The sequence below is a fragment of the Coturnix japonica genome, chromosome 5, assembly GCF_054131305.1.
Source record: "Coturnix japonica strain WE chromosome 5, WE-NBRP24, whole genome shotgun sequence".
NCBI lineage: Eukaryota > Metazoa > Chordata > Aves > Galliformes > Phasianidae > Coturnix > Coturnix japonica.
This window is the reverse complement of record NC_140667.1, coordinates 30,078,308-30,094,719: the sequence shown is the minus strand read 5'-3', so window position 1 is coordinate 30,094,719 and position 16,412 is coordinate 30,078,308. Positions and strand designations below refer to the sequence as shown.

Genomic DNA, 16,412 nt, shown 5'->3' with positions numbered 1-16,412 from the left:
GTGTGGGAGCTCCATCCTGCAGGAAACTGCTCCTGAATGTTAATTGGATGAGTCAGTCCGTGTAAATACGGCTTAAACCTGCCCCGGAGCCCTGCTTTTTTTTCTTTCCTTTTTTTTTTTTGTTTTTTTTTTTCTAATGAGGACTTGGGACTTTTTTTTTTTTTTAAGAGAGGAGGCAGCTCAGGGATCTCAGTGTTTTTAACGTGTCGGGACCTAGAGCAGAATGCGCGGACGTGCGGCTGCAGCCCAGCGTACGTAACGTCTTAAAAATACTAAGAAAAAAATAGAGAAATAAATCTCTGGGGCAGGAAGAGGAGATGAACGGAGGGCAGAGAACCCGGGAGTGCCTCGGGACGGCGAAACGCGATCGTGGGGCGTTCTGAAACTACTTTCATCGCAATAAAGTTCGGGTGGCCGCGGAGCTTCGGGCCGGCGGCCCCGCGCCCTGCCGCTGCCACCCCCGGCTGGGCCGTGCGGGCACCGCTGGGCAGCTGCGGGTCGCGGGGGAGCTGCGGGGCGCCTCCGCCACCCGGGCGGAAGAGCGCAGGAGCCGCCCCACGGCGCTGCCCGGCGCGGAGCCGCGCGGTCCGGGCCCGTAGCGCCCCGCCGAGCCGCGGGGGCCGGGCCGGGAGCGAGGCCGGGGCGGGCCGCGCCGCTGCGGTGTCAGCGGGGCCGGGGCCGTAGCCGGAGCCGCCGCCATGTTTTCTTTTTTTGTGAATCGCTCTCATTTGCATACCACAATCTCCATTCATAAAAAAAACACAACGCCATCCGACCTGCCGGCCGGGCACGCCGCTCTCGCTGCCGCCCGCCCCTCGGGACGATGGGGCGCGGTGCGGAAGGCCGGCGGGAGGGCTGCGGCCGGGGCCGCTCGGGAGCCGCGCATCGCCGTGCGGTGCAGCGCTTGTTGACACGGTTATGTGGGAAATATCAGCCGGGGAGGTGCTGGGAGCACGTGATCGCTCCATTCATAAAGTACCTGGCCGTCCATTCAGGCTGCGGTGCCTGCACGCTGAGAGCTGCCGGGCGGCCCGCGGGACGGGCACGGCGAAGGCGCGGGGGTCCGTGCGGAGCCGGGCGGCCACCCGGCCCAGGGGACCGGGGGGGGGGGCGCCGCCGGGCCGGGGTCGCGCTACGGTCGGTTCGTGCTCGGCTCGTTCATATGAAGCGGCGTTGGTTCAGAAAATGCCTCTCGCGGCACAGGCGCACATCGTCGCACGGAAGGGTTTATTCAGAAAACGTCAGCGTGTTTCCCCCTGCCGAAAGCGTCGGCTCAAAAATAAAATAAAGAAGATCGAATCCACTCACGCGAACGTGTTTTCCATACGGTGCCTTAAACGCTTCTCGGTCCTTATTAATGACCGACGTTCGTATGTGCGCTGTGCCGTGGGCAGGGGAAGGCGAGCGGCCGTCGCAGCGGCGCTGGGAGCCCCGGGCAGGCGGGCCGTACAGGCACTGCGGATCGGGGGGGTGTATGGCAGTGCGGGAGGCAGCCTGCACCTCATCTCCGGGCTACCAAAATGACAGAAACGTTCTAATGTGGCGTCAGCTGTTGAAAGGTCAAAATCCTAACTTTGGTTTTAAATGTTTTTAATTCTTCCTTACGAAAGGAGGAAAACAAAAAAGGACTGAAATGCAGCAATGCAGGACTACTGAAGCAGCCACCGTGACCGTTCGGTGCGACTGCTCTGCGGTTGCCAGTGCTAAAATGGAGCTGCTCGTTGCTCGTGAATACACCATTTCATTACCTCAACAAATTACACGGAGGTGATCCTTAATTATCCACTTGTGGGGTGGAGGAGGCTCTGTCTCTGGTGGAAGTGGGAGAATACCTGAAGGCTTTACCGAGTGTTATTTGAAATAGGAGGAACAAGCTGTCATGCAACGTTTAGTCTGAGTTCATTCAGCGTTGCTTGTAGCTCAATGTATATAACCTAACGATGCATTATCAGCAGCAGTGCTTTTTCTCACACAGCAGATATTTTTACTTCCTAGAATGTCACAAGCATTCTAACTCGGGGCGTGGGGGGAGGAGGGTTGAAATATGTACATATATATCTATTTCCCTCAGTTTCATTTGCAGTTCTGACAGCAGCTCTGGCAGGGCCGGAGTCATTCCTCTCTGCTGATTGTGCACACAGCACTGGATTGCTGCTATGAATGACTGGGAAATAGGATTGAAATTTGAAATCATTTGTGAAAATAGGGCAGATCTACACGCTGAAATACATCATATATTAGAAGATCTGTGCTTAATTTCATAATAATTGATATCATCAATGGCCTTGAATTCATTAACAAATCTCACTGCATGTAAGAGCAAATACGGGTACTTGGCAGTGTTTTTGGTGACATCGTGGCTACCAGCAATATCCCAGTAATTGAGCATTATGCTGTGATTACAAAGCTTCATTTTATGGAGTAAGACATAAAGGTTTGTGGTGCCTGGAGTCAATAATATTAAATTCTTTTCAACTGTAACGTGTGGTGCAGAAGATTAATTAAAAAGCTGCATTAAGGACTATTAGGTTTCCTGTCAGTCATGAGCACGTGTCAGGCAGCCTTCTAAAATCCTGACTGCCACAGCTGGATTTTTCTGTGGTGATTTTTGACCGCTCTTGTAAAGATTTCACTGCATTTGTCAGTTAGACGTTAGATAAACGAGAGTATTTCTGTACCTTTTCAGATCCATTTCTGCATTACTTTTTTCCTCTCGGTGCTGTTGTGTGGTCAGTGAGAACACAATGAAGCACTCACAAATGCTCTTAGTTTTCAAATGAAGGAATTAGTGGGACATGTGGCCTCGTGGGTCAATCTGCTGTTCATGCAACTTAACATAATAATGTCAGAGCATGCAGGTCAGCAAGCACTGTACAGAATTCCCAATCTGATGGCAGATTTTTAGTGCTGTCTGGAAATGCTTCTGAGTTTCAGTGTTGTTACCCAACAGAAGAAGTGCTGCGTTATGTAGTGCCTGTTGAGCGGGGATGAATGATGACAGGATTAAGATGGAGTCTGAGTTGCTCTATTGAGAAGCAGGATCGCTGCTTCCCTGCTTGTTTACTTTCCTCTGTGTTGCAGGTGGCCCCTTTCTCTTTGAGGGAATGGCTCTGCTCTGGATTTATATTTTGAGGACTCTTTTACAGATTTAGGCTGTCGTATGTTTTGCTCCACCAGCACAGGCATTCTTGTGGTCATTTTCCTAGGTAATTTGACTTAGGAGATTATAAATTAAGGAAGCACCAGGTATATATAGCTGTGTGCTTAACCATTTCTAGGTTGCGATGGACTAAACAGCCTCAGGTGCTGCTGATTTGAAAGCAAAGCTGAACTACATATTTTAAAATACAGTACTTGCTATATTCTTATATCTTCCCTGAATATTAATGGAAATACTGCTTCATGGGGGCTTCAGAATTTCTTGCAATTGAAATCCAAATACTGAACAGCAAACACGAGATCCTATCAGGGAAAGCAAAGCCAACTAGTTTGTTTTCATTAATTCTGGGAGGATTTTAACACATTTCAGCAGGCTGATTTTACTTCTGCTACTGAGGTTGAGCATAAGCTTCAGGATTTTTCTTCCCTTTACGTAAGGAATTTGTGTTGTTTTTTTTTCTTAAGGGGGGTAATTTGTTTTGAAAGCAGTCAATTAATTAATTATGATGGAATCATTACAATTCAGATATATTTTCTTCTGTGGCAATGGTTCTGTGTTTAGAGTCCCAGGGAGGCTTTTCCAGTTCTGTGAACGGCTTCTTGCTGTCTCCTGGGCTTTGTGCAATGCTGTACTATTCTGAAGGTGAAACTGAATTTACATATTACATAATCTTCAAGTCAGTAATGTGTTTTTTTTTTTTTTCTTTTTTTAAAAGGTTCACCTTAACAACGTTATTTGAGTACCATGCTACTGCAGAAAAATACCTTTTGGCTGTTTCAGTATAACTGGAGCCAGCGTTAATGTTTGAATTTTAAGAGGACATTTTTTTCTTCCTTGTTTGTTCAAAATCTGATGTGCTTGAACTGTTAAAAAGGCAGTGACAACGTCAGTGCATGCTTCAGAAGTAAAGAGCTTTCTTGCAAGGAATATATCTTGGCAGGATCAGAAGGTACAGGATTAAAGCTGAGGGCATTCCTGGTGTTCTTAGGCTAACTTGCTTTATTTGTTACTTAGCCTTTCTTGTGAGAATTTGGAAAAAATCGTATGCATTGGTGATAACTTGATGAGATACAACAATCCAGACACGACAAACTCTGTTGAGAACGTTGCTGCGAGTTGAAAAGGGAGATAGGGGAAATACTTTTGTCGGTTTTGGTTTTCACTGCTTTGATTAAAAAACAAAACCAAAACCCAGTCCTGTGGTACAGCATCTGCCCTACTGTCTGAAACCTTGTTGCTTTGATGCTGAAACATGCTTTCTCGGTCTTAATATTCTTTCCCAGTTGAACCAGTTGCATTTTCCTTCAAGGACTCGGAGAGCTTGCTGGCAGTTGCCATGTTGCTGAGGTTCCCAGTTTCTTTATGGCTGTTTACAAAATGAACTATCTTTGGCTGTTTCCTCTCTGTTCTCATATTCAGCATTTAAGCAAACAAATTTTAACTAGCAAAGCTCTCACAGCTACCGTACCACTGGCAGTGGTTGCAAACAAAAATTGCATGGATTTACCATGGTTCCTCAAAATCTTTCTTTCTGTTCATTACTTTATTTGAAAGCACTTCTGGTGGCAAAGTATTTGTTTAGTTACTGAGCTCATTGAGCTCAGTGTCTAAGGCTGTGGTAGTTTTGAGCAGCACTCAGCTGTGTTAAGAAACCAGACATGTTATGTGCATTTGTTCTCACATCTTTTCCAGTTTATCTTTTCTATAATGCTCATGCAAGTATCTCTGATACCAGTTTGCTGAGATACATATATATTTCTGTTCACTGTATTATATTCACTGTTCTTTCTGTGACACGAAAATATTTTTTAAAAAGCAAACAGCAAATCTTTAGATATGCTTAGGGGCAGAAAATGTGCATTTAAGTGTTTTCAGTAGTTAAATTAAGTATAAATGTTCCTCTAATTAAATAATAGCAGACTTGCTACGCATAATTGCAGGCCAGAATTCCCACTGCTCCAGATAAAGCAGGCATAAATAAAATCCCAATGTAATCCTGATAAATGCAGCTGTGTGTGCAAGGAGCTCACACATTTTTGTCTCCAGTAATTCAGTGTTTTGCTATAGCGAATACTGCTATCAGGGAAAGTACGCTCCATTCAGCATTACTGACTGATATCAAACTTGTATGGATTAGAACATACTTTTCTAGTATGTGCTCTACAAGGATTCCCCAAATGTGTACTGTCAAAACATTTAAACCATGTTTAAAGATGGGGTGGTAGATGTTTTTTGTTTTTTTTTTCTCCAGGTGGGTTAATTCTTGTGCTTAAAAAATGTGACCACTGCTGCATGTGGTATTTTTGTGAGGTGAGGAAGTCCTGTAATCTGCGCTCCTGCCGTGAGTCAAACACTTCACCTGCGTAGAAGCCTGGCAGATATGGGAGCCCACATTGGCTTGAATGATTTGTGAGAGCAGTCTTTGTTACAAGTCTGTGGAATGAGGCGTCTCTTCTCTCTTTAAAAATTAACTCTAGAAAAACAGTACCAAATAACTAGGTCTTCTCCAAGAACGTCCGACAACTGTTGCCAGTTGCTCTTTTTCTTTGACTTGCCCTGACAAGATGTGACACTGACAGAAGTTTGTCAAAGCAAAAATGAAACTGGCTTATTTATTTCAGTTTTAGTGAAGTTAAATGCTGTCAATAAACAAGTGTAATGACAAGAAGTACTAAGAATGTCATTAATAAATACTGAGAACTTGGGTGCAGTTTGTTTAAAAAATTTGGCTCAAACTGGCTGTCTTCCCTAATTAAGGGCAGAATTGGCAAGATAGAGCTCTTGGTGAGGACTCCTGCCTGCAATTTTTTTCTTCCAGAAGCTGTGCAGAAGAGTTTTGGTGAGGTGGTATAAACCTTGAGGTCAGAAGTGACTTTTCTCTTTAACCTTTTGAAAGGATTAAGTACTTGTAGTGAAAGGTGGGAGCACAGAATCTGCTGTGATGTAGAGGTATTTACGTGGCTTCCTAGAAACTTCTCAGCTGGTGACATTCCGCAGTGCCTGGTCTCCAGGTATTTGTCTTCCTGTACATGCCATGCTTGCTCCACGTCCCAGAACACTGCCTTAATGTGTGATCAGGGCGCACATTCTGAATTTGAACAGGGATGTGGTTTTGAAAAATGTAAAGAAACTAATTTGGGATTGAGCCTTGAGTCTTATACATCTAGAATGGGAAATGGTGGTTTTCCTCATGTAACAAAATCGTATGTTTATAAGTACTAATTCCTGTTGTTAATCCCTGGTCTCTTTCTCCCTTTAAGACCAAGAAAAGTTGGAGATTTCCTAGCAGGGTAGGTTCGCAATAGCATGTTGGTGCCCTCGTCATGGGGCCATGGTCTGTCTTGTTACAGGCATCATCTATAGTGTGGGGGCTACTGATCTGCTCTGCTGATGTTATACAAAATATATATATATAATAATAATAATAATAAAGAAAAAACAAGTTTTTTTCTGCCTATTTAACTTTGCAAGATTAAAAAATCTGTGAGAGGGATAATGAGTCCTGGTTCTACTGTTATATAATGAGTGTGCCAAGAGAATGCAGAGTTGTACAGTCAAATGCTCAAGAATTTTCAAGCTTCAGAGCAGAGACTGTTTGTGCAGCTCTAATCTGTGTGGCTGAGGGGTATGAATTTTGATTGTTTCGATACTGAGGCTGAGGCAGAGCCAGCACGGTAATCAAATTGCGTGGGTTCCACTCTCAAGCCTTCAATGCTAGGAAGCACCCATTTTCGATGTTTTCAGCCCCTTGCTTCATTTGCTGTGCACCCTGTGCCAGGAGTGAGGCCTGCATCCTTTGGCTGTGTACAAGTGGTTCTGTGTCATTGAGGTGTAAATCCTGTAACTGCTACCATTGAAATATAAAGGACCACTATTCTAATAAGATAAATTTTCAAGTTTCAGCTGTTGGATTATTTTCAAACGTTCGTAACGCTGTAATTTTTTTCCAGTCATATTGTATGGAGTTTCTTGTATTGCTCTGATTTCTGATTCTCTTTATCTGAAAGTTTATCTTTCCCTCCTTCCTTCTGATTTGGAAGCTCTTTGAGAAATCACTTGAAGTAGTTATAGATCTGTTGAACTTGCTTTAGCTTTAGTGCTCCTGAGGCAGTACTGACTCGTGCTGAGTGAAGCCATGATGCCATAAGCCCCATGCACGACAGTCAGAGTTCTGTCAGGCTGTTGCCATGCATGGGTGTTTGTGCAGCAGGACAGCCCCTGCACAACACAGCAGAGCAGGCCTGTCGAAGCCTCAGGCCTGCACCAGAACTCAGCATCCTGGTGCAAGGTATTTGCAGCTCTCCTTGAAACAAAAGTGCAGTAGGGCTTCCAAGTATCCTGACTGAATTGTGCTTCATCTTCTTTCTGCCTCTAGAAACTTCAGGAAATGTACAGCCACTGCTCGGAGTTGAGCTGATCTCTCTTCTGTGTTTGTGCAGAACAGTTCTGGCTCAAAATATCTTGTCTGAGTTGTGTTTGGCTTGAAACATCTTTCCCAGAGCCCCCATACGCACCTTAGCATGTACGTGCTTTGTTTCTATGGTGACGGGGAAGCATGGTGCGTGTTGGCAGCCCCGCATTAGGTAATGGAGGACTTGCAGAAAGTGAGTGGTTCCCTGAGGTGCAGAAATAGGGACCTGGCCATGCTTGCACCTCTGGTGCTTTGCTGGCCAGGTCTGGCTTTAGGGTTGTCTGAGGGTGTGGGCACCTCTGGGAATTGATCCCAGGGGAAGCTGAAGGAGTGTTGCCTTACCATAAAATCTGAAGTGTCTTGTGACGTGTACGAGTGGGGAGTGTGTTCATGTTTGTTTCCCCAGAAGAAGGCAGAAAACATAATCTCTTCATTTAGTGGTTGCATGAGAGCCTGTGTATTAGCCAAAATTATTCCAGAATATGTTGTTATTCTAGAATAAGTCATGAATTGCTGTAGTTTATTACAGTGTTGTTTCCTGTTAGGATACTTCCATTCTTATGGAATAAATTGGGTTAGGAAGAGGAGAACTCATAAGCTTAATAACTGAAGGAGTTTTTCAGGTCCTTCCATTCAAGCCTTTCCTTCTCTGCCATACCTATTATTACTGTAGTGTTATGGATTGTTTGTTTGCTAATCTTGCATTACACAATTTGTTACTTGTTTATTTATTTTTCTCTTTAAAATGGCATATTCTGCTGTGTTCTGAAGTGCTTTGGCTTTTAAGGAGACCCTTCCTTTTAAGTGATGTGTTTTGTTTTAGTTTGGTTTTCTGTTGTTGTTGTTGTTTGGTTTTGGGTTTTGTTTTTGTTTTGTTGTTGTTGTTGTTTCCTTTTTGCATGAAAGCATTTATCTGAACTACCATTCTCAAGTGACTTGTCTAGAAAAGCTTGTCCAAAACAGAAGAAACCAAATAACTGTCTCTTTTAGGATATTTTGACTTAGCCACTTAGCATGTCTTAATACTCAGGTATTCTACTCGGGCTTTGTTTGCCCTTTATTGTGGCTGTGTTAACAAGAAACCTGTTTTGTTTTTTTGGTGATTTTTTGGTCACTCTGGAAAACAAAAACATAATCCAAATAAAAATATGCATCTATTTTGTTGTAGGAAGACAGAATGCTTCCCACAGGCTATGAGTTCATCCTCCTTTCAGCAGTGGAAATAGAAGTCATCGCATGAATGTTTAAAATCTGCATTGTGACCTCTCCAATATGGAATATTCAACTGAGCTTTTTCATGTTTTTGAAGTTGGTGAATAATGCTTCATAAAGTAAAATTAGAATTACAGCTTCTTGTCTGAATAAAATCTCTAGATTAGGTTTCTGGAATAACTAGGAAGAGATTTACTGATTTTTGTTAGTGTTTCAGCTGGTTTTTAGGCCTGAACGATTTTCTGGAAGGTACAGGATTGGCTTTTCTGGTGGTTTTTTTTTTCATATTTGTGCTGCAGGCGCTTGATCCTCAAGGTTAAAGATAAAAGGGAAAGTAAAAGCTTTAACTACTGCTTGGTCCTCATGTTCCTCCCAACTTGGGTGAGGGAACAATGAGCTTTGATTGATGTACCATCCCACATAAGGCACAACGATCCAAATCTTTGCCATGTGCTTCAGGAAGAGATTATTTCAGTAGAGGAACTGCAAGAGAGATCCTTTTTTGCATGACAAAGGAGGAAAGGAGTGTCACTTCTCAAGAGCCAAAGCGATTCGGGCCAAATTTTCTGAGATAACTGCCTTACAAACAAGCTATAGGCATATTTGGGAGTGGGAGCTAAGTACTGTTAAAACAAAGATTTTTATGAAATGTTTAAATCATTTACATAGGTGAAAGATTATTCTGTCTGTCGTTACACTTTTGATTATTTTGTATTTGCTGAAATGTAGGAATTGCCAGATAGGACACATCAAACCACTGTCTAAGCATTAAATTGACTTTCATAGGTAGTGTTAGTTTTGTTTCTTCTTAGTTGAGAAATACTGCTTGTCTCGAACAAGGAAAAGGCAATTCTAGTAATAATAACACCTCTGTGATTCACATCAGTTTAACTTAATTCTCAAGGTTTGGTGTCCAGGACACAAAGAAGTAATTCACTATTTCGAAGCCTAAAGTAAAAAATTACGAGTGCAAATATTTGATGGAACACTACAAAAACTGCAAGGAGGCAATGCACCTTAAGTAAACATTACTTAAAACATTCACTGAGAGGTTACATCCTGGGGCAGATCAGTGTATTCAGGTTGCCAGCCTGGTTACCAGCCAGTGCTATTTTTCCTTTCTTTAGGAAAAACAAGTAGTTGTGTGTGTAAAGAAAGATTAAAATTTTCTTGATTGTTAATGTACATTAAGATTGAAATAAATTGCTGCAGCTTAAATCTCTTTTTCATCTGCTGATAACTTCCAGGGATCTTTTTGAAGCACCTGTGGGTTTTTGGACACCACAGTCAGAAAAGAAACCAGCTCCATTCAGTGTCTTCAGTGATACTGGAGCATTTTACATGCCTTTACTTTTGTTTTTTTTTTTTCTTTTTCTTTCAATCTTGTCTCACTTATGCATTCTCCACTGTAAAAATGAGTAGCTGCAACTGTCATTTCCTAATTTTGACATGGATATACATGACTGGGATGTGTTTGGAGATGGAGGTGGTTTTTTTCCATGTATTGTCTTATTTTTTTATATAATCAAAAGGTGCGTTTTATTTCAAATAAGAGCAGCCTTTTCATTAAGTTGAAAGATGATGTTCATGCTTTTGTCTTTGACCAAGAAAATCAGTTTTGTTCTTCCATATTTTCTGACGGATGCAAATTTCATTGTCTTTATTTGCACAGGGAAGTTACATCCTTTGGAAGATTTTTTGCTTTCCTCTGCAGTGAGTTCTTATTACAGTTCAGCAATTAGTTCTGTCAGAGATTGCCTCTTTGGAATATACCCTTTGGTAATAACAGTGCTGGCCTAAAAGTACGAAATCCACTTAGCCTGACCTTTTCTTGGGGCATGATTTCACTATATCTCAGGAAGCTCAGACTGATACTTCTCAGTATTTAAGTACCTGGATAGTATTTGTATGCTTTTGGAAAGCCAAATCAGAAGTTGTTCAATATCTGATAGTGGAAGTGGGCAGGATTTTATATTACCCCCGTGTATAATTTTTATAACGTTTGTTTTTTTCATAATGATAAAATTTGTGTTCATCTTCAGTCTTGTAAACTCTGTTGCATATCATCTTTTTCATAAATGAAAATGTTTCAGATGTGGTTTATTAATTTCCGTGCAGCAATTCCCAAGTCCAGTGGTTGAGGTGGTTACCAAGTGAGAATACAAGGTGCAGAGGAGCTAAACTGAATTTAATGTTCATGACAGCATTTGGGGTTTGGTGAAATTTGCCTCTTTGTAATTATGAAGGTCTGAAAGTTGATATTCCTCCATAAAACTATGCAGAAGAGGGCTATTCTCATGCAGATCTTCATAGATGTGTTGGATTGTGGGTTTTGTTTTTTGGGTTTTTTTGGTTTTGTGGCTTTGTTTTGGGTTAGGTTCTTTTCTTTTAGGTGTTAATTTGAACGTCTTTTAAATTGTTTCCACAAATTGTATGAAGTGCTGCAGTTCTGTGACTGAGATGTGCTATGGGTGGTTTTGTTTTAGTGTTCTTCGATAGTCTGCTTACATAACATAAAATATTTTAACTCTTTGGTGTTTATGGGGTTTTGTTGAGTTTTTTGTGTGTTTTTTTTTTTTTTCTTTAGATCCTTTCTGACAACCTGTGAAATATTTCAGAATAAGCTAAAGGTGCATAAGTACACAAGCAGTTTAAAATAAAAGTAGTTAGAGTTCCATTAATACCCTGCATTTCACCAACACTAACAAATCCAGTTTCACTAAATAAATGATGCTGGTGCTGCCATTTTGACACACAAAATAACTTTGCCTCCACATAGTTGATAGCCACCTCTTAGAGTATCTAAAGTAAATTTACAGTTGAGATCAGTTAATGAGGGAGTGTGGGAGTAGATTTATTTGAAATCCTCTGAACTTAACTGCTCATTTCTTTGCGCTTTAATGATAAAGCAGATCTGTGGTTTGAAGCGGTTTGGGGACATTTTGGTGACAATGTAGGTGAGCTACCTTAAAGCTGCAGAGGGGTTGGCTAATGTTTCTGCCCTCTGGGTTTAGCATTGCTTAGAAATGACTTCGGAAATCTACTGAAAATGCTGAAGAAACTTGATACTTGGGATATTGAAGCCCTTCAGAGATGGAATGTTTGCCCTAAATGTTCAAAGGCCATAAATTAATAATGATTTAGTACTATATTTTATCACTCTGAGTTGCTAATGCTTTACATAAAAATACATGAATTGCCGTAAAGAATCTGTCGAAAATCCTTGCTGTTCAATGTCATTAAATCCGTTCAGTGACTTTTCTCCACCTTGCTGTTCCTGGTTAAATTCTATATGCTTGTATTTCTTCTTGAGCATGTTCAAGCTGAAATAGATTATTTGTTCCTCAATTCTTTGGTGGAAAGCTTTACCTTATGGTTGTCTGGTGGCACTGTTTTTTACTGTGTCAGCAAGCTGTCGAGCTTTGTGTGGTTTATCTGTTTTCCCAGGCTGTGTTGTGTTCTTAGGCATTCGGAAATTGAAGTGAACTGAAATGGCTATGCTAGATTATTCAGTTTAATCTCTTGGTACAGTTGGTTTGCTGTTCGTGTTTCCATGTGTGAATGTGAGGTTAGTTTTAGTAGCTGAATGAGTTATTTCAGTGAATCGTGTACTGTGTGAGTATGTCTTCTCTTGAAATGGCTTGTTTCAGAAGAACCATGTGAATAAGGTGAGGAATAAAATGGCAGTGTTTCCAGTACCTACATAAGGTTCAAGGGAAAAGCTTCTCAATGCATTCCCCAGCCAAACTGAATTGCTTTGTCAGCGACAAGTATAAAGTAACAGACCGGCAGCAGGAGGAAGGGTGCTGGGTATGCTGGTGCTTCTGGGCTTTGGCCTGGAGTGAGCAGCTTGTGAGGTGGGCAGAGACCTCTGTGTCTCCTCTGCCAGTGTCTGGACAGTTGGGGCTGGCTTAGGAGTGCATGGCAGCTGCCCACCTTGTTTTGCAGCTACGATAAGGGCACTCTTGCTTCAAAGACCACACATGCTTTTGGTCAGCTCTAACCTGCTGCCATCTGAGGCGTAGCTTTACACTGGGTATAGACAGACATCCAAGATGCAAAGGGTTATTGATTGTTTTTTGGGTTTTTTTTTTTCCAAGTTAAATGTAATATTTCTGTGTTTCAATCATCTAGAGGCCTAGTTTTCATTTTTTTGTACATGGGATAAACTGTGTTTAATAGAAATTGATTGAATGCAAAGAATTCCTAACTGTTGGTTTGGGCTGAGGCAGTGTGAACTATGAATGAGGGATCACACTGGTTTGTGATAGCTACCGAGTGTTCTAAATTACGTTTTCCCCCTTGTTGCTGCTGGGACTTTTGTAATCCTTGTGGGCAGTTCCTCAGAAGTAAATAACCCCACTGCTGTCCTCACTGCACACAGCAGTTCAGCTGTACAGCCTTGAGTGAAAGTCTCACTTTTGTCAATGTGGGATTAAAGAAAGGAAGGAATCTCATGGGGAAAAGTGGACTGACGCAGTGGGGAGGAAGGAGCAGGAAATTAGAGAAATAAAATAAATGTGCTGCAGGAGCTACCTGTGTGTGCAGAGTGTGTTAATTCCTTCCCCTGGTTGGTGCAGCAGGAGCGGGGCTGGCAGTGGAGGGACTGAGTCCCCTCATACTGCTCTGGGTGGTAGTGGTGGTGACCAGTGCTGCTGTGCTGTGCTCGAGTTTGTCCTTCCTGACATTAAAATGGAGGGCAAAGGAGGCAGGAAGGCAATGCCAAAAAGATGAAAAAGACTGACAAGTAAGGAGAGAAATCTAAGGCCTAGCTTTAGGTGTGCATTTAAAAGTCAATGAGGCACGCTACTGGCATCAGGTTTCTAAAATTGTTTCAGATGCCTGTCTTGCTCTTTGAAAGCTCTTCTTGTAGCAGATTCTTGAGTTTTTTTCATTGAAGTTTAGTACAGGGAACATTAGAGTTCTTGATTAAGGCTGCTTCTCATATTGAGTTATTGCCCTGTCAGCCAGTGCATTAGGTTCTGGAAAAATACATAGTAAACCCCACTGCCTAATTGATGTGCTGCTTGGAAGCTATAGATAGTTTGTCTAGGAACTGCTTCCAGTCCTACCAGCGGTATCCATGGCACTGGTAAGAAAGCATTTCTAGGCAGTTTTTATAGGCTTTATTCGTTAGCTTTCTTTCTACTTTAAAAGAATGCCCATACGCTATTCTGAGATTTTAAAGAAAATGCAAAGAGAAGTTTAAATGTCTCTGTGGGCTATGCAGCTGCCATTCTGTATATGACGAGTGACAGGCTTCAGCAGAACTCCTGCTTCTGAAGGCAGGAGACCATGATTCTAAAGCACACTGTAGTGATGTTATTTATATCCTGCCAAAAGCAATTATCCTGCAAGGCTTATAAATATGTGTTAGCTTTTGTGCATGTGATAAACTCTGTAGACTTACACAGAGATCTGTAGGTCTACTCAGACTGATATATTTAAATTTTTGCAGGACTGAAGCCCAAATACTTGCATAAATAGATGTTTCTACTTCAGGCATATGCAGATTATTCACTAGTGAGGCAGAAGTGTTTCCTTGGGACTAGTCTGTTGTGCTTGGGTTTATTATACCAAGGTAAGGAGGTCTTACATTTCATAGCATCTGATAAGAATTGTTTTAAGAAAAATGGTTTGGTTTGCATGTATTATTTCCAATGATTTCTTTTAAGATTTCAAGAACCCTTAACTGTTCAAGAACCCTATTTTTGTTTTATGTGAATCCTGTGCTTCCTTGTGAAGATTTATTACTCCTTAAAGCATCCTCAGTTTGCTACTTTAAGCCCTAAAAGCAGCCTCGTTCTGAGCTGAGTCTTTTCGTCGCTGTGTGACAGAAAATGAGCTCCTCTGTTGGAGGAAAGGCCTGTGCTTTGGTTCTTGGCTACCAAATAGAGCAGCTTTTCTGTTCACCTCACAGCTGCTGCTAATGTTTCGTTCTGCAACTGCTAGAGGATGGGCAAGTAACCATCCTCGTATGAGACAAAAATATAACTCCATTAGTCAGCTGGCGTGGGCTGCTGAAGCAGAAATGCAGGCTGTATTTTCTCCTAGTGGAGAAAAATCCATCACATCCTATTAAAGTTGCCATTAGCCGACTATGGGGGAATGTACATTTCCTGAATCCGTGATTGCCTGTTCTCCTTACTTTGATGGCTGTCTACTTTAAAACTTGTAATTTAGTCATAACTATTATAAGATCATGTTACATCTCTGGGGTTAAATCTATTTGACATATAATCTGTCTGAGAAAAGCCCTTAAGAAATAATGGTGCTTGACACTGACTGAACTTTAAATTATTGTGGCGTGAATTGGAGGAACTTGTTTCTGAGGGGGTTCAATCAGCTTCCTGAAATCTGTGTCACCCTGTTGGACTTGTGCATTTCTAACACTTTAATTTTAACTTTTAAAGTACTTTAATATTTTAATTCTTTGCTGTTAAACATCACTTTCAAAGTTTGTTTCAAACTGTTGTTTTTGTTGTTTTACTTTTTTGTTGATGGTGGCTTGTTGTTTTTTAATGGCTGTCTTCTATATGTTCAAAAAAGGCAGGTAGCATCTTTGATGTTCTCTCGCCAGTGGCCAGTGTAGGGCATAAGTAACGGAGAGCTATCACCCCAAAGCTTTTTCACACTAACATTCAAACCCTTAAGGGTTCATAATCTTCATAATCTGAAATTATGAGACAGTGCAGAACCAAGAAAATAAAGGTGCCTTTTTTCATTCTTGCTCACTGACAACAATATTTTTCATCGTTATTCTGGCATAAGCAATTTGTAGTTCCAGCTTGCACAGTGTCTCAACAAATGGTTTGCTGTGGTTAGGTTTCCTCTTACTTTAGGGCTGGATTTTTCTGAAATCTTTCAGCTACCTGATTCTTTGTCCTTTTTTTTTTTTTTTTTTTATCATCTGCAAGCAGAGAGAAATGTTCAAATTTCTTAATTTCCTGAGAGATAAGTATTTAACCTTAGCGTACAGAGTGAGTGGTACTAATATAACTCACAGATCTGTGATTGCAGGTATATTAGCACATGTAAATTAAAGGCAGAATAGTATTCAGTCTTGCCATGTAAGGCTCATTTCTTTCACCACTTTGTGTACAGTATTAAAGTTGGAATGGTGCAGTGGCAAATGATAGTCAAGCTTCAATTGTTATTTTAGTTAGCTGTGCTGTAGTGTAGGCAGGTCCTAGGTATATATCAAGCCTGTTGGCATCTGTCTTGTCTTTGGGTTCTTCCTCTTTAGGGCAGGTAATGGACAGTGCCTTAAGCTGCTTTTGGTTTGCTCACTTCTGCCAGTGATTAAGTTACTTCTTGTTCTCAGTTAGCAAGCTGAGTGATAGTGAAGGACTTGAGAATGTGGTAATGAACAGTAAAGTCAAAGTAAGAAAATCACATTATTGTGTTATACAACTATAATTAAATATGTACTTAATAACTCTCACAGTTTAATTCAACTCTTTGTTAAAATGTAAAACTTAGGCAGTTTCAGCTGATAGGGCTATTTTCTGTCAAGTCAGCTTCCAGCATGTACATGTAAGTAATGTTTGCTAAAACTCAGCATAGAAACACAGACAATGTTCTGTCCTAATTTACACAAAATTTTGGATGCTGAGCTAAAAACTGCTG

At 41.4% G+C, this 16,412-nt stretch overlaps 1 protein-coding gene across 2 annotated transcripts in view; it reads left to right on the top strand.

Moving 5' to 3' along the window:
- Nucleotides 1-16,412, top strand: part of SPRED1 (sprouty related EVH1 domain containing 1) — a 53,164-nt gene that overhangs the window by 510 nt on the left and 36,242 nt on the right. Inside the window, exon 2 of one of the 2 annotated variants that reach the window (XM_085550375.1) lies at nt 169-4,109. The exons of the other annotated variant lie outside the window; for it this stretch is intronic. The gene's annotated coding sequence lies outside the window, so the exon portion shown is untranslated. The remainder of the gene's footprint in view (nt 1-168; nt 4,110-16,412) is intronic. 2 annotated transcript variants of the gene reach the window in all.